Source organism: Vulpes vulpes, chromosome 8, assembly GCF_048418805.1.
Source record: "Vulpes vulpes isolate BD-2025 chromosome 8, VulVul3, whole genome shotgun sequence".
NCBI classification, from domain to species: Eukaryota; Metazoa; Chordata; class Mammalia; order Carnivora; family Canidae; genus Vulpes; species Vulpes vulpes.
The window spans coordinates 7,816,742-7,841,571 of record NC_132787.1 but is presented as its reverse complement, the minus strand read 5'-3'; the positions used below and the strand labels follow the sequence as shown (position 1 = coordinate 7,841,571).

At 38.8% G+C, this 24,830-nt stretch overlaps 1 long non-coding RNA gene across 1 annotated transcript in view; it reads left to right on the top strand.

Annotated features, from left to right (window-relative positions):
* LOC140599821 (uncharacterized) overlaps positions 1-24,830 on the top strand; it is a 68,959-nt gene that overhangs the window by 11,104 nt on the left and 33,025 nt on the right. Inside the window, exons 2-3 of the long non-coding RNA XR_012002813.1 lie at positions 6,140-6,190; positions 12,699-12,736. This is a non-coding gene — a long non-coding RNA (uncharacterized lncRNA). The remainder of the gene's footprint in view (positions 1-6,139; positions 6,191-12,698; positions 12,737-24,830) is intronic.

The window sequence follows — 24,830 nt, the reverse complement described above, 5'->3', positions numbered from 1 at the left end:
GCAGTTTATTTCATAGTATAAAGGGAGCCTGGTTATGCTTTCAGCCATTCCCTGGGACAGGAGTCTGCAAGGTGAGATGACATTGGTGAATCAAGGGTTAACACACTACAAGACAGGGAGCAATTTTCCTCTCACCTCATAAGGAGGGAAAGACTCAGTTGTGGATTTTACTTCCCTCCTCAATTTATTAGATTTTACGGAAAATTTAACATGGTATGTCCTTGGTATCAAATCACTGAGTGAGGGTATTTCCCTTTGAGGAAATCCTATACATTAAAAAAAAGGAATTTCGCAATTAGTGGGGTAAAATTCACACTCCTAGCAAGAGTTTCATTGCTTCACAAAAGGCTCTTTTAGTGAACCACTCCCAGTGCTTTAAAAAGAACATGCTAAGTGAGGAACATAAGCCTGTTTCCTGAGTAATGACTTCAGGTAAATTGACACAAACGTGGCCAAATGTTCTTCGTGCCCAGCAGGACCCAGGAGAAATCAGCTAATTTATAATTATAATGCCTATGTGCACTGGCATCAAACCTTCCTCCTTACTTGGGTGCAAATTGTATTTTAGTGCTCAGAAAGTTTCTTTCTTTCTTTCTTTTTTTTTTTTTTTTGACCACCTCTGTGCCTCTAAACAAGAGGCTCTTTGGGGTAACACCTTTTTATTTATGAGAAAAACATTTGCAAATCTTTTATTTTTTGTTTAACTTTGTTTTTACCGGAAAATAAGGGAACCCGTGTATGGTGTATTCATGGAGACCAAATTAACTAATAGGGTTTAACTGTGGGTTGAGTGTTCTGGGGAAGTATTTGGGAACTGAACTTATAAACAGAAGTCCAGTGTTCAGGGTCCCTAGAGAAATAATGACGGGTCCTGTTCACTGAACATTTTGTGCTTCAGGGCAGGCCGTAGAAAAGGGAAAGAAAGGGACCAAGTGTGTGTATAAGTCAGAGTGATGTTTCGACCAACCTGATTGTTAGGCTTTTTTTTTTTTTTTTTAAAGAATGGTATGTAGAGGCTGTTATTAGAATAACTGGTGAAATCATGTAATAAATATATTTGTGGCTGATTGGGGTGGGCTGCTAAGGGAAATCTAGAGCTGTTTTTAAAAATGCCTTGCAGACTGCCGGACTCCTCCTGGAATGCTGGATGTAAGCTGCTCATAACACAGCTACCACCTAATTGAAGCTCTTTTTGTCTCTGAGCTAGTGACCCCGGAGGAATTTTTTTTTTTTAAGTTGTTGTTGTGTTAGAACCTTCTCTTTTGAACAAATGGGCAAGTGAGAACAAAAGTAGAAATGCTTTTTGCTCAAAAAAGAGAAGAACTAGCCCAGGAAACTTTAAGGCGCTTTATTTATTTATTTTTTTTCAATACAGAAATGTTTTATTTTTATTTTCTACTTTGCTGTTACACATCTAGATTACCTCCCACCTGGAAGTAATCAGGGAGGGGTTTGAAGAATCAAGAGGATTTTTAAAATAACAGATATTCTTATTTTTAAAGATTGTGTATCCAGGAGGCAGAGAGAACAATAAATTATGGCCCTTGTCATTGGTCTTCTCTTTGTCCATTACTTCCTTTCTACTTCCTCGTTTAGTGTGAATTTTAATGTGTAACATTCAAGCACGTTCATAATGCTCCCTTCTTTTCAGTGGGACTTTCCAGCAAATACACCCACTATATTGTTTGTAGGAAACTAGCCAAGTGGAGGTGGGCACTCTTGTCACTTGACCTACATCAACAACCTGGGGCATCTGCTTCTTGCCCGTAGCAACCAGATCTACTGATTCAACATTTTATCTCTGTCCCTATTTCTGGATTCATATTAAAGAAGCAAAATTTTACTTTTTAGGGGCCAGTAACTGAATATTTGATAGGTCATTTTCATTCTTGCAAAAAATGGATTGCAGGTGTTGTTTAGAATAGGAAACTTTTAATGAATTAATTAATTTATTTTTGAAATGACAGTTACATAGAGGCATTTTAAAGCAGTCACAGTGAAAAGACAAATGTAGTTGTGTAGCTCCTGCCTGGGAGGTCAAAGGAGGAAGTCTAGAAGAATGTAGTCACCAGAGAGGCTCTACGGCTAATAGACGAGGGAGGGAGGCAGATACCAACTTGTCCTGGGAATGAAGCCAGTCCTGTTTGTATAGAAAAAATCCACAAAAAAAAAAAAAAAAAAAAAAAAAAAAGAAAGAAAGAAAGAAAGAAAGAAAGAAAGAAAGAAAGAAAGAAAAAGCCCACATAATTTTTAAGTGAAGAAATTTTCTAAGGCAAGGTGTTTTTGAGGTAAAAATGTTAAGATAGTAAATGTTTTAGTGGGATGGGTTCTAAGCACAATTAAGCACAAAGTGACCACAGACTCATCAGTTTATGTCCGTTGTCTATCATAATTATTAACACCCCATCTCACTCTCAAAAATGCCTGTTTGTGTCATAAGTAACGTGGTCATGCTAATGCCAATTGAGACCAACCTTTGGAAATGAGAGCTTTATTGAATTAAGCATTAGATCATAGAATTCTATCTTTGCTGTTGAAGATTTTGCAACCTAAAACAGAAAATTCTAGAAATAGCATTCAGGATGGAGGGAGAGCAAATACTTCTGTCTTATGTTAAGGACATACACAGGGGATGACCTCAAGTTCTCATTTCTGGCTTCCTTTCCTGGTAATGCCTCCGGATGTCTCTAAGAGAGTTCACCTTCCTTTAGACAAGGGCCAGGAAGGGAACAGAGGACGAGCCTGTATATGACATATGCACATAAATATCTTTGGGGTGCCTGGATGGCGCAGTCGGTTGAGTGTCTGACTATTGGTTTTGGCTCAGGTCATGCTCTCGGGGACTCAGAGTCTGCTTGAGACTCTCTCTCTCTCCCTCTGGCCCTCCCCGCTCCAGTAAATAAATAAATCTTTAAAAAAATATCTTTTACATGAGCCAGGGGAATAAAACTTACTTTTATTTTCCTGCTAAACTTATGCAATGAGGTTGCCAGAAGTGTCCATCTGAGTGGATTAGTAAGAACACTGAGAGAGATCTCTGATCCTTGTGATTCAAGCCTAGAACCCAGTGTTGTTAGAAACTTCAGGGGGAGATGGTTGTCTCTCCGTGGCCTGCGAGATGTGCAGATGCCCCTGTGATTACTGATGCTGCCATCTAATCACAGCACTGAAAGAGAATTCTTTCCTTGCAGCCTGGGTCTGCTTCGTGGTCCTCAGAGCACTGTTCCCTGGAAGGCTCTCCCGCCTGCACGGTGATGCTCAATCGCACATGCAGTTCAACAGCTCAGCCAGTAGGGAGAGGCCATCAGCTCAAGCAGGCTCCTGGGTTTCCTTCTGGCTCCTTCTGGCTTCAGTTTCCTGCTAGCTCAGTGTCCTCTAGCGGCAACTGGCCTCCCGAGTGAGCACGCTGGCACAGCAGGTGGATCCACAGAGATCCACAGAGATCCGCAGAGATCAGGCCACTTCTTTGGCATTCAATCGTGAATACCCCAAACTGCAGGCCTACTAAGTGCCAGGCAGTACGTTCCTCCCACCCCGGCTCTCAGGAACCCTCTGAGTAGGAGACCGAGCACACCATTCTGCAGATAAGAAAACTGACCTTCCGGGAGCCCAAGTGGTCTGTCCTGAGTCAGAGGCAGGACTTGAACCTAGAATTCCTAAGCGCTCATCCTGATACGTTTTTTTCTTGTTTGTTTTTTTAACTGTGCTCTATCGTTTCATGAGTCCAAGAAGAGAAACCTTTTCTGGCTCCAAATGAACCATAAGAGGCAATCGATGAAGGAGCCATCAGAAGCCTGCGTCTACCCTGCTTCACTCCAATTGCCTCTGACCTTCCTGACCCAGTGCGTACTGAGGGGCCACAGGGCAGAGTGAGAAAAGAACTGCCTTTGAACCCAGAATATCACACGGCTTTCAACCCCGGCTCCACCACTGCACAATAAATATTTTATGTGCTACTGTGTTCTAGGTCCTAGAACTGTGGTTCTGTGCACGGGAGAAAATATCCTTGGTCAAATGTTTTAATTCTAGCTGACCCTTGGCTTGTCATCTCTGAGATAGGGGTGGGTGTACCTCTAAGCATTTGTAGAAGGGAAATGTGTGAAGTTATTCAACATATTAGGGAAATAAGGGTATGTTGTAATCGAGGACAAATGATGAAAGAGTGACCCAGTGTAAAGCAGGTTTCGCAAGCTGAGGACAAGCTGATTGGTCCAACACTTTGAGAGCCCTCTTTTGGGCTGGCTGGCTGCAGATACAAGGGTATATGTTATCACATATTTAATAAGTCCTGAATTCTCTTTGCGACATGAAAGGAATGAGCTGCCTCTTGCCCTACTTTGTAGAGACTGAATGTCTGGGTCCCCTGAAAATTCATATGTTGAAATCCTTCCCCCTTTTTAGAGCCCTCATGAATGGGATGAATGACCTTATAAGAGAGGCCCTAGAGAGCTTCCTCACCCTCTCTGCCATGTGAGGTTACAGCAAAAATATGTCATCTATGAGCTGAGAAGAGGACATCACTGGACACAGAATCTGCTGGTGCCTTGATCTTGGACTTCCCAGCTTCTAGAACTGCGAAGTAAATTTCTGTTTATAAGCTACCCAGTTAGCGATAGGAACTTTTTCTTTCCTTTTCCTAATATAATGATTGCGAACACCGGCTTAGGAAACTGAAAAATCATAGAATGTGAGAGCATGAGGAGAAGTTAAAAATTTTCTAAAAAATGTACAAATTGGAACACAAGTGGGATTACGTGTCTTGTACGAGGTCATTCTTTAATTTATTCACTCAATGAATATTTATTGTGTGTCCGTTGTATGCCTGGTACCGTTCTACTTGTTGGAGTTACAGCAGTGAGCAAAACTGATGTGGTCACTGCTTTCACGGATGTATGTTCTAATGGGAAGGGAACATTCAGTAAAAACCACACAAATAAATATATAGTGGATAATGGTAAACATTCAGAAAATATCGTTAAGCAAGGTAAGGGATAAAGGGTAATGAAGGAGAGTAGTCTCTCTCTCTCTCTTTTTTTTTTTTTTTTGTCTTTCATTTATTTGTTACTCTTTATTTTTAAACTTCAATTTAAATTCATATTAGCTAACATACAGTGTAACATGACTTTCAGTTGTACAATTTTGTGATTCAGCACTTCCATATAACACCTGTTGCTCATCTTGGCAAATGCACTCCTTTTTAAAAAAAATTTTTTGGGGATCCCTGGGTGGCGCAGCGGTTTGGTGCCTGCCTTTGGCCCAGGGCGCGATCCTGGAGACCTGGGATCGAATCCCACGTCGGGCTCCCGGTGCATGGAGCCTGCTTCTCCCTCTGCCTGTGTCTCTGCCTCTCTCTCTCTCTCTCTCTGTATGACTATCATAAATAAAAAAAAAATAAAAATAAAATAAATTAAAAAAAATTTTAATTGGAGTTCAATTTGCCGGCATTTAGGATAACACCCAGTGCTCATCCCGCCAAGTGCCCCCCTCCGTGAGAGTATTCTTTTGGACAGAATGTTCAGTGGAGATGACATTCAAGCATAGTCCTGAATGAGGTGAGGGAGTGAGCCGTGTGGATATCTGGGGAAGGAGCATTCCAGGCAGAGAGAAGCAAGTGCAAAGGCCCTGGGGTGGACCCACACTCAAAAGTCAATGTGGGTGAAATGGATAGAGGGAGGGAAGAATGGCAGGGAATGTGATCCGATAGTAGCAAGGGAAGAGTCGCCTGGTAACAATTCTGGGCTTTAGTCTTAGGAGGGTTTTGAGTAGAAGAGTGACGTGATTGATTTATGTTTGAGAAGGATGACTCCCAGATCAAGATCAGCCGGGACCTACGTCTCTTGAAGGTAGAGCCCATAGGTCCTCCCATTATGCCACGTAGCTCTGTATACTTGCAGTTGAACCTAGAGAACAGTTCTTGGAAAATTTTTAGGAAATCTCTGTATTTACAGACAATATTACATAGACGGGTTTTTTCAACCAGAACGTGGTAAACACAAATAATAAAAATTATGCTTATACCTTCTCTTTTTCTTATCTCACTGAAAGGAAAATAGCAACCCTTAGAATTTTAATTGAAAATTTTTTTATTTTTTGTTAAAAATTGTTTTACTCAAGTATAATTAACATAGTGTTATATTAGTTTCAGGTGTACAAAATGAAGATTCAATTCTATGCAGTAAGGCTCATCGCGGTAAGTGTACTCTTTTTTTTTTTTTTTTTTTTGGTAAGTGTACTCTTAATCCCCTTCACGTATTTCACCCACTTTCTCCATCCCCTTCCCCTCTGGTAACCAACAATCTGTTCTCTGTATTTAAGAGTCTATCTTTTTGTCTCTTTTTTTCTTTGTTTTCTTTATTAAATTCCACATATGGATGAAATATGGCATTTGTCTTTCTCTGACTTATTTCACTTAGTATTATTACACTCTCTAGCTCCATCCATGTTGTTACAAATGGCAAGATTTCATTCTTTTTTATGGCTGAGTAGTATTCCATCACATATATACCACTTTTTCTTTATCCTTTCATCTATTGATGGACATTTGGGTTGCTTCCATACCTTGGTTATTGTGGATAATGCCACAATAAATATACAAGTATGTATATCTTTTAAGAATTCGTGTTTTCATTTTCTTTGGGTAAATACCCAGGAGGGGACTTAGTAGTAGGTCATATGGTAATTCTAGATATGTCTCCTTTGGCAAGGGAAATAAAAGCAAAATTAAACTATTGGGACAACATTTTGATTTTCTTAAACATTTCTTCACCAGGAACTTCATGATAAAAAAAAAAAAAAAAGTACTTACAGAAAGTAAAACAATGGGCCTCCTGCTGAGAAATCAGGCCTCCCCTTAGTTGGAACTGAAATGAATGGAAAAAGAAGCTGCCCTCTGAGACCATTTTGTCATTTCTCAGCCCACCCATCCCTTGTGGTTGTGCACATCACTGGTCAAGCTGTGTTTGTTTCCAGCCAGAGGATATCAATTTACACTCTCCTCTGTAGGATTTAAACAAACAGGTGTTTAAGCAATTTTGAAAGATGCAAAAGTTAGAAGGATCTTCACACTTGTAAAGAAAGAAGTTGGGTACAATTCCTTAAAGATGAGGTTATTATTTTAATTTTTTTTCACCCTTTATTTAATTTGGTCAGTGGTTTTATTTAAGGCAGTAAAGTTTGTCAGGCTGTGCTAAATCAGTATTGTGTCATTGCAACTGGAGTATTGTTTTCAGGATCTCCATGGTAATAGTGACAATATCTGATGTGGATTGAGAATCTCTTTGGCGCTAGACTCCTTGTGTACACTACCTGCGATGTACACGATTTTATCCCCATTTTATAGGAAACTGAGGCTCCCAGAGAATTAGTCCATGTCTACTCAGGTAGCAAGTAGTAGAGCCAATATTTGAACACTGTCTGTCTTCACTGCTGGCTTGCTTTCTGTCTATGCCATGTTATGCCATGAGTAATGGAGAATTTCCATTAATCAGGGTGACTTAATGGAGTTAAGATATCAGACATCCCTTGTGTTCTGCTGCTTTTTTTTTTTTTTAAAGTAGGCTCCATGCCCAGTGTGGAGCCCAGCATGGGGCTTGAACTCAAGACCCTGAGATCAAGACTTGAGCTGAGATCAAGAGTTGGATGCTTAACCCTCTGAGACACTGAGCATCCTGCTTTTAACTACTTGTTTTAGAGTACAGGAATCACGAATCTGGGTTGGGAGAGACCTTAAAGGTCATTTAGTCCAAACTCCCCATTGATTTCTGCAAAAGCCTTGTCAAGAGATATTTTTCCCTGGCTATGTTTGTGCTTCTCTAGTGATATTGAAACTCCTAAGGCAACAACATTTCCGTCATTGGGCTATTTTGAAAATTATGAAGTACTTCCTTATACCAAGTCACCCATCAGTCTCCCTGTCAGTCTCTGCAGCACGCAGAACAGAGCCGGCTATGTAGCAGAGGGCAATGTTCACATTCCCATTTGGACTTCTCTACTAGATCACTTGTTTGCTTGATTTTTCTCAGATGATATAGTTTGAGGTCAGGTTTCCATCCTGTTTAATTTCTCCTGCAGTCATTTGAATTGCTCTTTATTCCTTATAATGAGGGTGATCCAGGACTCCAAACCATTTCCTTACTGGGGTCAGACCATGTGTCTGCCACCTTATGAGGTCGTGTTGCTGTTGACTCATGCTGATGTGACCACTGACTCAAACCCAGCCATCTATTTTACCCACGTTACCGTTCATAAAACACATCTTCCTCATCCTACACTAGTTCAGTTTCTATTCTGCTTGCCAGAATTTATCTTTATTCAGTTTCTTTCATTACTCAGTCCATTACCCAACATTATCGGGATATGTTGAATTCCAATCCCAACACAAACTCTACTTAAAAGAAAACCATCTTGCTTCACACATTTTATTCCTTTTGCATGATGTCACTTGTTTTCATTATACAAATAATGTTTTGTAGCATAGATGGAGAATCGTGTATGTATTGTTTTTAAAGTTGCGGGAAATGCAGGACCATCTCCGCTTATTTTGGTGAGTGGACTGAACCTAGGGGTCTAGGAGAGGCTGTTTCCTGACAGAGCCACCTGCAGCAGTTTGTTACTTTGCCTGCCGCAAAAAGTTGAGTGTAGAACTTGGGATCTCAAAGGAGATGTGAAATACTTTAAAACTTTGCTAATGTCCCACCCCATTATGGGGTTTCTCTAACTTTTCAACTATTTGGACAAAGATGGAAATGGAGATTTGTCGATCTGTGACACAAAATGGCAAGGTTCCTCTAGCAGCTAATTGTGACTTTATATCAAGAGAGAAATCCTTAAAAGGTAGACTGAGAATAGATAGCAAACATTACTTATAACTGAGGTTTAACCACTGACAAATGTAGCAGTGACCAAGGCTGCAGGGGCAGGCAAGTGGTCATGACCTTAGGTCCAATTGATTTTTCCAAAATCTGGAATAGATATTCATGATATCTTAATTTTTACTCTTGAAGGGAATGTTTCGCACACAAAAAATCTTGTATAAGGAGATATTTTCTTTTCTGCATGCTCTATTATTGTCAGCAACATTTTAGATAGACAAGTATAGAATAAAATTGCAAAACATGACACAAGGTTACCATTTTGTTATCAAGACATTGGTTCCAATACTTTCTGAAAATATCATTAAATTGAAAATTTCTCAGGAGAAAAATTAAAAGGAAATTTGGTGGTGAGGGTGTTTGAGGTACGCTAAAGGAAGATAAAAATTATAGGTTGAAAGGTCTAACAACCTGTAGTAGCTTAGATCTATGAACTGAAATATTCTTGGAAAAAGTCACAAAATTTTTTTTTAAAGATTTATTTATTTACTTATGATAGACAGAGAGAGAGAGAAAGGCAGAGACACAGGCAGAGGGAGAAGCAGGCTCCATGCTGGGAGCCCGACATGGGACTCGATCCTGGGACTCCAGGATCGCGCCCTGGGCCAAAGGCAGGCACCAAACCTCTGAGCCACCCAGGGATCCCCAAAAGTCACAAAATTAAAGCTATTATCAAGTTCACCTATTACATTTGTAGTGGATTTTTGAGCATTCCAAAAGTGACTTTATCACAAGCTACAGGGAAATATATATTTCTATCATTTTATTTCTACGTTATTATTATTCTTATTATTATAATTTTGTAGTAAATATTCTAGTGAACTAATATTATATGTTGATGGAAGTCCTTCCATTATTCCATTCTTTTTAAAATCTAGTTATTTATTCTTGTTTATTTTCCAGATTAAATTGTTATTACTTTTATGAAATTCCAAAAAAATCCTTAATAGGAAATTGAGAATATCATTAAACATACACATTTTAATGATTTTAATCTGAAAGAGTTGACGACTCCACCACGTAATATCTTCCCATCAAATTAAATTGGATTTGCTTACAATTATTTTTAATTTATTTAATGTTCCTTGGTAAAGTCTTAAAGTCTGCTTCAAAAAAATAACTATACTCTTTTGTTGAGCTCATTGCTGAGTAAGGTCTTGTTTCTATTACAAAAACTATCTTTTGCCTTATGTTTTCTGAGTTTTGTTGGCATACACAAAAGCACTTTATGCCTTTAATAAGTGATCACCTTTATAAGTTCCTATTATAGTTTTCTAGTTAATCCTCTGGGATTTTGTAGGCAGGCAATCTGCTGGTAATCAAAATTTGATTTCTTCTTTAATAATAGTTCATAATCCCTTATCTGCAATTTACTTTAAAAATGGAAAGTTTGTAAGTTTGGAACTAAAATCTGACTGGCAGGGATGTGAGGCAGCTTGTAGTCTCTATGTTTACATCTTGTGTTAATATTCACACATTTTAATATAGAAATATTGTTGATTATAGACGTTGGCATCTGCTTCTGTTATTACATGATAGGTAGTAAATTAACTTTTCTAAAAATATGAAAACTTCTAAATAGTGGAACACATCTAACCCAGAGATATATTTGTATCTCTTTTTCTTTTATTTATTGAGTTGGCCAGTATTTTCAGTGTTGAGTAAGGGATAACTTGTATTTTTTTTGGTTTTTGACTTTAATGAAAGTGTAATGTCTAGTATCTTAGAACTGAGAGTGATAATGACTAAAATCAAGGTAGGCTTTATCATAATGGAAAAAAATATCTTTCTTAAGTTAGTTTGCTAAAAGAGATGGACTTTTTCCTTAAAACATATATTTTGTAATTATCGAAATGATTTTATTAAGAAGAATATGCCTTTGCTAGTCTGCCGGTCCAAAGAGGATAAGAGATACAGGAGCAGAGCTCCTCTAGCTGAGGCTAGCCTAGTCAGCCAACCTCGAGACATCCCACTGACACCTGAACAAAGCTTATTACTGCGTGCTGCTGACACTTTGTAATGGTCCATTATTCAGCACTATCGTAGCAATGGTTGGCTGATGCAAACATATTATTGGCTAATTATATTGATTGAATTTCTGGGATGAAACTATCTTACATTCTTGAAATATACCTGAAATTCCTGAAATAATAAATGTTTATTATTATTTTAACATAGGTCTGGATTCTATCTGCTTAATTGTTCATTTAGAACTTTTGTGCCTGCATTCATTTGTTGTATTGGTCTGTTTTACCTTTCTCAGGTTAGGATATTAGGTTATCATAAAATGTGTCGGGATATCCCCCTATTCCCAACCCCAATAAGCAATAGTATATTCCAAATGCTGATCCATAGAGAAGTTCTCGTAAGTACTTGGCATGAGAAAAATAAGGAAAATGTAATGAATTTAAAAACCTAGCTTGATTTCATTTAAAGGATAGTCCTTAATCCAAAGATTACGTATTTCTTATGTTCTCTTCTTAAAAAAGTTTTTTTAATTGCAGTGTACTTGAATACAATATTATATTATCAATGCCAGAATTTTTATTCTCTTAATAAATGCTTGCAATAGTGGTAATAAAAAAGAATGTTTCTCCTAGGAAAAACAGAAAGCTGGTAACTCCATGTTGGTTTCTCCAACTTTTCCTTTAGCTTTCATGGTTTGTGAAATCCAAACGTTTGAAAACCATTATATAGAACAATTTTCACAGCATGTGGTAACTATGAATTTATTTGTGTTTGGGAATTGGATTATTCTGAAGCTGAGTAAAACAGTGTTTGAGGACATGGGCTTTGAGCTATAGGACTTCCAGCAGTTACTTATCTATTCCAAGCATCATTTCCTCACTTGTTGAATAGGCCCAATAAGTTGGTATCTTATAGGTCTCCGGTGTGATAAATACATTAGAAGGTGCTTAGCGTAATGCTGTGAGTATAGCAAGTATGTAAGCTATTTAGATTACTAATATTTTGACATTTTTCTCTTCATTAAGTATATGCTGTCCTTAAAGGGTTTTATGTTACTGATTACATTACAAATTTTAATTGAAGTATACACATTGAGAAGTACATAAATCAAAGTGTATCACTTGATGAATTAAAGCAAATTGAACACACCCATGGAAGCACCTAGATCAAGACATAGAATATTACCAGCATCTCAAGAACCCCCCATAGAGATACACACAGCAATGAAAGTTAAACATTCTCTCCAAATGTATGTAACCAGTATTCTGATTATCAACCATGGATTATTTGCCTGTTTTTGAGGGTTTTGTATATGGAAGTTTATAATATCCTTTTTTTTTTTGTCTGGAGTCCTTGGCCTAAAATTGTATTTTTGAGATTTAAGTGTGTTGCTGCATGCAGCTATAGCCTTTTCAGGTTTATCGCTACATAGTTAGTATTCAACTGTATGCAGAGAACATGGTTTATTTGTTTATGCTGATGTTGATGGACATTTAGTTTGTTTCCAATTTCATGATCAGTACCATCAAGTTATTATTATTTTAGCAGTTTTCTTGAGAACCAACTCTTATATTTATTAATATACAGTTCAGTTAGTCCGCGAGCTTTAGGTTAACTAAAATCTGCTCTTATCTTTATTTTTTTTTAAAGATTTTATTTATGTATATCAGAAAGAGAGGCAGAGACACAGGCAGAGGGAGAAGCAAGCTCCATGCTGGGAGCCTGATGTGGGACTCGATCCTGAGACTCCAGGATCACTCCCTGGGCCAAAGGCGGGTGCCAAACCACTGAGCAACCCAAGGACCCCTGCTCTTATCTTTAATAATTTATTCCTCCTCTTCCCTGCAATTCTTTCCACAGAACTTGAGTTGAATACCCTGTTCACTGACTTTCATTTGGTAAGTATGTGTTTGCTTGTCTCAAGTGACCCTTTAAGAGATGAAGTCTAATTCTGCTAGGAAGAAAGCTTGGGTATGTTTTTCTGAACACAATTATATTGCTTTTAAATATTAGTTTATGGTGTTGTGAGTTTTCATCTTTTTCTTTCTTTACACTTTTAGTGGGGGATTAGGAGAGGCTCCACAACTGGTGTAGCCAAATCCTGTGTGAAGCTAGAGGTCTGCTAGTTGCACATCTGTTTCATCTCTCCGTCCATCCTCTTGTCCATCCATCCTCCTGTCCATCCATCTTTCCATCCATCCTCCTGTCCTTCCATCCATCCTTCCATCCATCTTCCCATCCCTGCATCCATTCAATGTTATTATGTGTGAGAAACACCAGAAGGTGCTAAAAATTTAGGTGAACAGGGTAGATTAGGACAAGAGATAGTCACTGAAGGAATTAAACAGGAACTGACAAGACCAAATTGCATTCCAGAAAGGTGGTTCTGATTGTCATGTGGAGAATGAGTTTCAGTGAAGTGATTTAGAGTTTAGGAGCCAGTTCTTCAGAGGAATAGGTGATCTTTAGGTGCTTACTGCTCAGGAGGGGCTGCCGAGAGATGCCAGTGGTGCCCAGAAAGGAACAATTTTTTTTATTATATAAAGGCTTTGCCATGTACCAGACATGGATTTTTGGCATGAGATAAGAAACTATATCCTTAAAATAGATGAGGTCTCCATTTTTAAAAAATTTCTTATTCTAGCTTCTAATAGGAATCATCAAAAATTAATCTTTCTAACTAGGGGCAAGTAATAGTTATAAAATCTTGAAATTTTCAGAGTTGCTTTAAGCTGAATGTAAGCATTAAACTACTTATTGCTTTTTCCCTGGGACATTTTAAGTATGAATGTAGCATGCATAGCTCTTTTCCAGAATCCTGATTGTATTTTATAGGGAACACTTTAAAGTCCTTGAGCCACCTCGCTCATCTAAAGCAGTGTATAAACTAGATAATATAAGATCAGTCAAAAACATATGTGACTATTAAGTAATAGAGCTAATTGCACCAAGCCACCTGGGTAGGTTAATCTCAGTTTAATTCTATATCATATAACTTAATATTTTTTAAAAAGTTTCAGAAATGAAGATGCTGTGTATACGACAACTAGTCAAAGCCAGAGTACTTGGCAGTGATCTGAGAGGGATTAGAGAGGCACACTTCTGAATAGATATCCTGCTGGATGGGCTGGCTAAAGGAGCAACTCAGTGTGTAGGCTTCTGTATCTGCACTGCTAGGCCTCATGCTCACAGCCCAGCTAATTTGAAGGAAGGAGGCTGGCTGTGTGCAGCACAAGGTCAAGAAGATGCCAAAAGTACCATAAAAGAGGTTTTGCTTTGATTCAGCATAGCTCTATGTTCGTCCTTATTCATAGGTCTGGAGTGGCAGTTGTAGGCCATGGACTATTACAAAGGGCTTGTTCGAAAATAAGTTATAAAAATGGAGTCCTGGATCTCCTTTTCTTTATATAATGTTTTCAGGGAATTACCTGAAATGCCCCGAGAAGGTGACAGTTTGTAAACCCAACCAACCTGTTTATGGTTTGATGTTGAGGTTTTTCTCTGCTCTCTAATGAATTCGGTAAAGATATTATCTTGTGTTTTCCACTTGATTTAGAAGTGATTTAGAGCTGGGGACACTGGCTGGAAAGGTGCGTAGAAAGTGACCTTGAGGGTGGCAGAGGTAGGATGGGGGATGAAGGCAGAATGGGGAAGTGGGAAGCAGAGGATATGAAGGGAAAAAGGGACATGGCATGCTTAGTTACAAAGCTGTTTGAGTTCCTTAGGTGAGATCGGCTAAAACAAGTGAATGGATCATGACATGGTATCTTGTTGAGCTAGTACCGTAGCTGAGAAAAGTAGGTGAATTAATAGTGTACTCATCGAATCAGAGTTAAAAATTTTTATCTTTTTCTTGGATGTGTAGTTTTAATAAGAATTGTACGTCGGAGATGAATTATTCAATGTTTTCCCAGGTTTATGAAGAAATTATGAAATCAAGATAGCAAGTGTTAGCAAATTATAGTTGAAAGCAAGAGGAGAATATTGGAATTCTCAAAATAATTACCGTACCTCAGCAAGGGGATTTTTTTTTTTAATCCATCTTTCAGGCCACTATTGGTCTAAAAGTACCAATAGCTTCCAGTAGAGGGGAGTAGAGGGTCAACTCATTTGAAAATCCAATTGAAAAACAAAAAAAACCTCCAGTGTCTTAGGGCAAACTTTCAGAACAGCCCTCCTTTGTATAGTTACCGTATCTAATTCTTGCTTAATTTCTTGACTAATGGTGCCAGTAGACTTATTGTATAATCTGCTATAATGCTTTAACCCTCTGAAGCATGGCCATCAAGGATCATTCTAGAACAGTAAAGAGTAGTAAACGTAAGGATGGTGCATCCAGCTTCGTGTACACAACTCTGTGAACACTGCTGCAGTCAGCCTTCTTGAGCTTTTCATTATTTCAACACAGCCTACATTCATCTAAGTCCTTTGGTGCCCCAATTCAAAAACCACATTTAACTCACAACGTAAATATCTGTATAACTATGAGTGACTTCAAAGCCACATAAATAATAGTGTTTTATCCATTGCAAGTTTCTACCATGGAATATTGCCAACAGCAGATATTAATTTCTTTACCTAAAAAATATGCTTTGCCAAAAATGAGGCAGAAAATGATATCGTCGTAGAATAATACCTAGCCTGTCAGAAAAACTGTCCTATTTATAATACTTACTTCTCTGATGTTTGTGATAGCTTTGACTTCTTAATGCATTTCTTTTTTTTTTTTAATTTTTATTTATTTATGATAGTCACACAGAGAGAGAGAGAGAGAGAGAGAGAGAGAGAGGCAGAGACACAGGCAGAGGGAGAAGCAGGCTCCATGCACCGGGAGCCCGACGCGGGACTCGATCCTGGGTCTCCAGGATCACACCCTGGGCCAAAGGCAGGCGCTAAACCACTGCGCCACCCAGGGATCCCTTCTTAATGCATTTCTAACACAGAATGATGTTGGTGAAATGTGATTTTGAATGTAATAGTCAATAGGAAATCAGCTATTTGAAATAACTCGTGTATGCCCGTCTATATGGTGTCTTGACTCACTGAGGAAAGGGTCATAGCTTTGGTATAAATCATGTCCACTCCTGAATTCTGTTGTGCCCGGGCGTGCCTGCCAAACTATGGGACGGCTCACTGAACTAAGTCTGTTGCTATGGGGGTTGAGGAGCCTCCTGGAAAGGTCAGGGGAAGAAGAAGGTTCCAGTAAGGAATGGTGTGTAACTCTGAATAAGGACTGACTTTTTGGTTGAAGAAAATAAACTACATGCAGATCCAAATGAGTGGGCTTTTACACAGAAAGCACAAACTTAGAAAGTACAAGCCAAACTCAAGCAAAAGACTCCCAAGTGACTCAGCAAGAGCGATAGTAGCAGCCCAGTCCCGATGCTCCCAGCTATCCAGGAAAATGGCCTTCAGGTTCTCTAATCAGGGGCCAGTTCCGACTCCACTTGAATAGCCAGGCATTCGCAGGCTGGGCCACCCTGCCACAGATAACCTGCCAGCCCTTGAAATATGTAGAAATAAAAGTCATTTTGGTATTTCAAGCAAAACACTCAAATTGAAATTGCTAATTTAAAATCAGATTGCCCCATCCAGCTGTATATTTAAGGATTACTGACTCAACTACTCAACTTGAGGCTACACAGCTACTTTGTGGGGCCACCCACTGGGGTGGAGGCCAGCTTTGCTGGTGGTGAAGGAATTCACCCAAAGCAGAACAAAGGAAATAGAAATTTATTGAAAACACCGCAGGGGAGCAGCAGGCAGGGCAGCAAAGGAGAGACTGTCTACCAGATGCGGTGGTGGGGGGTTGTAGATGAGGGGGGACATGAGGAGGTATGGGAACGTATAGAATTTTCCTTCCTTGCTACCTGTGCCCAGCTGTAAGCTGCCCATTGGTCCGCTAGGGCTTTATGGCTATTTTGAGGTGGGTCCCCTGATGAGGCTGATGGTCACCGAGGTGGGCCTCTTTACTTTACTCAGGTTTCCATGGCTCAAGTCTATTGCCTAAATATGGCCTCTACATAATTTAGGTGACAGTTTGGTGACACCAAAAAAAAAAAAAAAAAAAAAAAAAAAAAAAAAAAAAAAAAAAGCTTTGTTAAGAAGTTCCAATGAGACTTTTTTTTTTTCCCTCCAGGGACTCCATCCAGTCCAAAGAGAGAGGCAATTTTCATAACATCTCTGAGTGCATTCTTGAGATCGTCTTTAAGTCCAGAGGAAGGATACCCAGATACTATTGTGGGAGTGTGGAGCAGAGGAAGATTGAAGGAGCTGTTTCTCTAAATTCGGAGACTTTAGTGCACTGTCAGCTTGGCCTGTGTAGTTTTTTGACAGAATGTGACCCCAAAGGAGACAGAGATGAACGGCCTCCTTTCCAAGAGAACACTTTGAAACATAGGTATCCCCTCTATGAGAGGAGGGGGAGCACCCAGTGGGCCTCCAGTTGGCTGAAAGATGCCGTGGGGGGTAGAACAAAGAGAGGCAGTAGCAGTCAGGGAGGCTGGATTGGTTACTGAGTGTAGGTGAGCCACCTGCTGGAAATGCCCAGAAATACCGGTAGGGTGGTAGGGACTTTGTTGAGAGGCTGGGAGTCCTATCCTACCTTAGCACTTGAGGCTACGCCTTCACCCCAGCCATACTTTTCCTATAAACTGGGAAGATAGGTTTCAGCTGGGTGTTACACGAATATAATTATGGTGTTTAGCCTCAGTGAAGGTGAATTAAGAATAGGAGCTCTTTAGCTTCCTCTTGACATCTTTGGCAAAAACCATTGGGATCATACTCATTTGAATTTAGAGGCTACAATACTGAAGTGTCTCCTCGGGGGATGTTTGTTGACTGCCTGTTATATTTTCAGCCCTTGCTGGGTGCCATAGAAGATGCAAGAGAAATATGACCATCCCTGTGTAAGGCCAAGTCGGGGAGATAATACAGGCACAAGTAACTTAGAAACAAAATAATAGTGGGAATTCGATATTTGGTTGATACTCATAACTAGTACTTGCAATTAGTCCAAACTGGCAGACTTGAGGTGAATAATTCCCTTAGGCTAACTTGAAATGAAAAAAACCAAGAGCAGATATGCAGCTCTCATTCAATCCGTCTTCTATTTTCTCTGCATGGACTTTATGCTTAACTGTCACTTTGCTTAATCACCATACAAGTGAAGACGTGCTGGGATTACATTATTTATGGCGAATATTGACTCAACTTCATAGGTACGTGGCCACTTCTTAGACGTTTCTTTATGCTTGTGCCAACTACTTAATTTCACTGTGTTCAAATCCTGATTGGATAAATTAAATTTCTTGACAATTGCCTTTATAATATATTTCATCCTATCTACATAGCCACTGATTGTAAAATGCACCATTATTTTACGTACTTCTAAGGAAAAAAGACTGTCAATTAAACTGTGCCACTATGCTTTCTTATTACTTCGCATTTTAAATTCACATTTATTTAAAGAGCTCTTTAAGCATTATTTATATAGAGAATTTAATCATACATCTCTCTTGTGCTTATATAAAAAAGGAACATATAAGCCAAATAAATTGCTTGAGATATTCTGAAAACTTCACATTCAGAGTCCAACTCTTCTGAATCACTTTTCAACTCAGAATTGTTGACATTTTTCACGTAATGTCTCCTTTGCACATCAAAAGTACTGGGGGTGTATCATCATTCTTTTAAAATGTTTTATTGAAGAAGCAATGCCTATTACATAAATGTACAGCTGAATGGATTATCTCGGAGCAAACATCCATTAAACCACTAGTCAGTCCAAAAAGAGAACATCGTCAAGCACCCAAGAAGCACCAGGTGCTTCCTCCCAGGCACTGTCCCAGCTCCACCACTACTAATTTCATTAGTTTATCACGATTGATTTGTTTTTCCTATTTGTGGTATTTATATAAATGGAAACATTCAGTATGTGTTCCTCCATTTCTTTCTTTGTTTAAAGATTTTATTTATTTATTCATGAGAGACCCAGGGAGAGGAGGCAGAGACACAGGCAGAGGGAGAAGCAGGCTCCCTGTGGGAAGCCTGATGTGGGACTTGATCCTGAGATCCCAGGATCACGACCTGAGCCAAAGGCAGAAGCTCAACCACTGAGTCACCCAGGGGTCCCTATTCCTCCGTTTCTAACTTTCTTTGTCCAATATTATGCTATGGTTTACATCCTTGTATTATGTAACAGGGTTTGTTCACTTTTATTCCTAAGATTCATTGTATGACTACACCTCATTTTATTTGTTTTATTTATGCATTCTCCAGTTGATGGACAACTGAATCATTTCCAATATTCCAATATTCCAATTGCAAATAATGCTGCAATGAACAGTCTTGTCCACATCTTTTGGTACGCATGCTCATGTATACCGTGGCATAGATCTAGGAGTGGAAATGCTGTATATTTTAACATATAGTGCCAACAGCTTATGAAATGAATGTATCAGTTTACATGCCCACCAGCAGTTTGTAAGAATTCAGTGTGTCTTAATAGTCCTTTACAGGCTCCAGAATTTTCTTCCTAGGCTGTTGACCCTCATTCTTCAAGTTTTGATACTGGCACTTTCTTGATTTTGCCAGGAAGTATCCAACAATTAGAATTCCTTCTTTCTGTGTATTTTACCAGCTAACAATGCACTGTGGAAATAATCTAGCTGTTATTATTGTTTTTTGTCTCTTGGGATTTCAATAGACCTGTGTATTCTCATTAAAAGACCACAAAATCATAAAATATGACCATACTTGTCTGAATAGTTAATCATGGACCAGGTACAAACACACACACACACACACACACACATACACACACATGCACACACATATTCAAAGGAGATGATGTAAAAAGAATATCTTTAAAGCATCAAAAAGAATTAAAAGTGGTGCAATATTGGACTTTTAGTCATAGGAGGTAAAATCCAAATAGAGGAAACGCTCTGATGTTTTCTTTTACTTCTCTGAATTTGTTCATAATCCCCTTTAGATATAATTTTTGTACAGCTAGTGTTTTACCAAATGAATCGAGATCCTAGGTCATTTCATTTTTATTTTAGCTGAAATGATAGCATAATGTGGAGAAACCTCTCTAGCATAGCAGCTCTTCCTGAAGCAGTGTGTTTGTGTACAGGTGCTGAAGAATGGGGGCTGTGGGAGTGCCAGAGGGGAAGGGATTGAAATGACTGAAGTGGTGTGTCTAGGGCTCTGTTTCTCTAAGGTCACCCTTCTGCATAATGAAAAACAATTTGAATAAAGACGGCTCAACAGATGGCAACAGTGCTTATCAAAATGTCTTTATTTGGCACTGATGGAATGAATTTGCTTTTGCCAACTGATTACCAGTGGCCAATGTTTTTATTTCAAACATACTGTATTTGCAGGCACACTCTCCCCCTCTTCCTTTTCTCATAATTTTTAAAAAAGATTTTTATTTATTTATTTATTCATGAGAGACAGAAAGAGAGAGGCAGAGAGAGAAGCAGGCTCCATGCAGGGAGCCTGATGTGGGACTTGATCCCAAGACTCCAGGACCATGCCCTGGGCTGAAGGCAGCGCTAAACTGCTGAGCCATCCAGGGGTCCCCCCTTACTCATAATTTGAAGTGCTTTTGGCCCTATGAGGGAGATTGTTGGGAAAGGTTTGCAGGATATCTGGGATGTTGGAGGAGGAAGATGGCTAAAACTGCAGGATGATCCATTAACAGGTGGAAAAATCGCCAGCATCCAGAGCAGCCATCTAGAGAGGATGTTGATAAGAAAAATGGGCATCAGAGGTTCCAAGTTATCTATGGTTAAAGGTATCTGAGGGAGAAGTGGGGATGCCTAGGGGCTTTAGAAAGATCCTCCCTAAAGGGGCGCAATACTTTTCCTTGCAAATTAGAAGTAGAATGGAGAAAGCAATTTGTTTACAAAATGGGTCTACTTCCCCTTTTAATCACTCTTTTAATTGCTCTTTTAATTACTTAATTTCCTGAAGTGGTCAGTCTATATGAGCAGAAAGAGAATGTCTTTCGTTAGTCATGAAGATGTAAGGTGGTATACTGTTGCATGGGCTCCCCAAAGGGTAAGGACCATATTGGAAGTTTATTTTTGTTCCTTGTGTTTTCTACAAATCCTGGCTCACATGAGATATTCAATAGACAGGTTCAAAATGTGCTATTTTCTTTTTTAAAAGATTTTATGTATTTATTTAAGCCAGAGAGAGAAAGAGAGCACATGCATGCTTGCGAGCAAGCAGAGTGGGCGTGGGGAGAGGAGAGATTGCTCCACTCAGGGCTCCAAGCTGGGCTCATCCCAGGACCCTGGGATCATGACCTGAGCCCAAGGCAGATGCTTGACTCACTGAGCCACCCAGGAGCTCCAGAATATATTGTTTTCCATTGACATTTACAGGCCAGACAACAAGTATGGTCCAGAGGCCCTCTTGCTTGAGATGGTTGGTTAGCTAATTGAAAATTTTTATTAAAGCAAGGAATTGTAACATTTGATGTATATATTCCTTGAATCTTTAATTTAGAACAGACTCATGATTGATCTTTTAATGCGGTGCCAGGGCCTTTTCCTAGGTATGGGCCAATTGGTCTCTTTGTCACACTGTGTTGATACCATGTTATAAAGCTGCTATCACAGCTTTGTATAAAGTTTAGTAGCTGATATGAAAAGCCCCTCCCACTTTGTTCTTCAAAATTGATATGGCCATTTTTGGCTCTTTGACTTTCTGCTTAAATTTTATTATTTTATTTTATTTCATTTCATTTTAAAGATTTTATTTATGTATTTGACACACACACAGAGAAATTGAGAGAGAGAGAGAGAGAGAGAGAGAGAGCACCAGCAGGGGGAGGGCCAGGCAGAGGGAGAGGGAGAAGCAGGGAGCTAGAGGATCCACCGCTCAATCCCAAGGTCCTGGGTTCATGACTGGAGCCGAAGGCAGACGCTTAACCGACTGAGCCACCCGGGCACCCCATCTACCTAAATTTTAGAATCAGCTTTTCAGGCTCTACTGCCCCCAACAAATTTGGGATTTTTATTAGTATTATGCGTTAACTATATATAACTTTAGGAAAAAAAGCAACATCCTTATGAGTTTAGTCTTCTTATTCATGATACTTTTTTTCTCTCCATTTTTCCTGTCATTATTGACATTTCTCAATAAAAATTTATTTTTTTCTCCCTAAAGGTCTTAACATTTTGGATAGATACATTCCTAGGAAACTTACACTTGCAAATGGCACCTTTTTAAAAATTACCTTTTCTGACTTTTTGTTGCTGGTGTTTATTAAGGCAATTTAAAAAATAAGTTTTTATTGCAGTAGACATGCATAAAATCCCACAACTTATAAGCAGATGCCTCAGTGAATATTCACAAACTGTTTAGCACCTGGGTAAATTACTCTGAACATTACCAAAACCCCCAAAGCCCACTATGTGCTCCCTTATACCTCCTACCACCCTCTTATCCAGACATAATAACTAACATAACTTCTAAAAGTAGAGAGTAACTTTTGCCTACTTTTGAACTTCGTATTAAAGGAATCATCCAGCAGGTAGTTATTTGTGCCCCACTCTTTTCAGTCGATGCCATGTTTGTGAGCCTTGTCCCCTCTGTTCTGATCGTTGGATAGCATTCCACAATGTGGGTGTGCCACAATTTATTTATGCATTCGATTGTTTATGGACTCCTGGACTATTTCCAGTTTGGTATGAGTGTGACGATTGAGTCTATGAACCTTCTTGCATGTATCTTTTGGTGACATATGTACACAATTCTGTTGAGTGGGTACCTACAAGTGGAACCGCTGAATCAGAGGGTTTGAGTGTGTACAACCATAGTAGATAGTACCAAGTGGTTTCCCAAAGTGGTTTGGAAATTGGTGGTACTAATTCATACTGCCGCAAGCAGTCCATGAAAGCTCTCAGGTTTCCACATCCTCATTAATGCTCGATAGTCACTTAACTTTCTGGAGGTTATGTTGTGGCTTTAATTTGCATTTTACTGGTAGATAATAAAGTGCCACACCTTTTCATAAATTAACTGGCCTATTGGATCTCTTCTTTTGTGAAATGTTGGCTTGTATCTTTTATATTAAGCCCATTTTTTTTTTAAAGGGTTGCAGGATTTTTCTTATTGAGTTGATGGGGATCTTTACATTATGCTGAATGTGACATGGGTTTTAGAATAGTTTTGTTTTCATCCTCTACACCCAATTATGCTTGTTTTTGTCACCTAGTGTTTTTCTTTAAAGATTTATTTATTTATTTGAGACAGAGCAAGAGAGCGAGTGGGTGGAGGGACAGAGGAAGAGAGGATCTCCAGCAGACTCCCCCGAGCCCATGCTGGGCTCCATCCCATGACCTTGAGATCATCACCTCAGCCAAAATCAAGAGTCAGTGGTTTAACTGACTGAGCCACCCAGGCGCCCCTGTCGTCTAGTGTTTTCGCTCTCTTGATCATATCCGTAGATTAGTGATCATCATGTTACAATCATGATGTGTATGACCAAGGTTTTTTATATTTTCCCACATGTTTACCAGTTTCTCTGCTTATCTTTCTTTCTTATAAAGCTTCATTCCTCCCTTTTGTGTTCAGTCTCTTTTTTCCTGAATTATCTCCTTTAGAAATGAGGGTCCGTTGCTGGTAAGCTCAGGTTCTTTTATCGAAAAAGCTCTTGTTCTTGATCAATAATTTAGTGGAGCGTAAAGATCCATGTTGACAACTTCTTTCAGTGTATGGGTAAAATTACTGCTCCTTATTCTACTTTCTACTCCTGCTTTGAGAAGTTTGTTGTCAGTCTAATTTCTGTTTTTCCACTCTATTCCCCTCTGGTTGGCTTTTTGATCCTTTGTGAATTTTAGGCAATTGCCTAGGTTTGGATTTATTTTATTTTGTATTCATGAAGCCTTCTGAATCTGAAGACTTTTGTCTTTATTACTTTCTGAAAACATTTCACAATATTTCTTCTCAAACCTCCCTGCCCTATCTTCCTGGAACTTTTCCTGGACCTATCTTATATCTTCTTATGATCACTTTTATATCTCTTAAGTTTTCTTTTGTCTTTTCCAACTTTTTATTTCTCTCTAGTGACTTCTTTCTTAATGTCTTTAGATTTATATTCTAGGTCATGAATCCTCTTGTCAGCCATAGCTAGTCTATTGTTTAATCCAGCCTCTGAATATTTTATCCATTCCTACATTGCTTATTTCTCTAAGTTCTATATCAAATGTCTAATATTATTATGGTATCTTGGACCATGCTTTGATTTTGATTCGTCTCCTATTTCTTTTAAATGTAGATATTTTATAGTCTTTATCTGCCAATATCTGAACTTTCCTGAGGTCTGACTCTTCGTGATGCTTTTTATGCTTGAGGTTTTTAAATATTGGCTTGTGAGTTCATTTTTGACAAGGCTGTATCTGTGGGGCTTGTATGGCCAGGATTGTGAATTGTTCCCTTCAGAGAAGTTTTGCATTTGTTTCTGCTCTCAGCCTCTTGCGTTTGATCATCCCAGAGCCACTTTTAACTCTTTATCATTCAGGTCTTCAGATTTCATTCTGTGTGCAGTTTCTGTGTATTTCTCGAATTTTCTTGTGAATTTAAGTGTGTATTTAAAAGAATAGTGTTAATATTTTATCTACTATTTCAAGGATTTCATTGTTTTTAAAATTTATTGTCTCCTAAAGAGAAGCTCCTGGATAGCTCTTTTTCTCCTAATTTTATGTTTTATAAATGAGTACATTTAAAACCTGGGAGTAGTTTCAGTAAAACTTTCAACTAGAGTATAGTAGTTATTTCTGATCTTAATTACCGACTCTACAAAATCTGTTACTTCATTTTATGCAAATACTATCTTGGTTTAGTTTCCACCAAAAGTAGACCCTGAGGCAAGCATTTGGGCACCAACAGTTTGAGGGGTGATACCAGGAAGCATAGTGAGGGAGTGAGAGAGGGAAGAGAGAAAAACCTAGAAGGTATATTGAGTGAGTC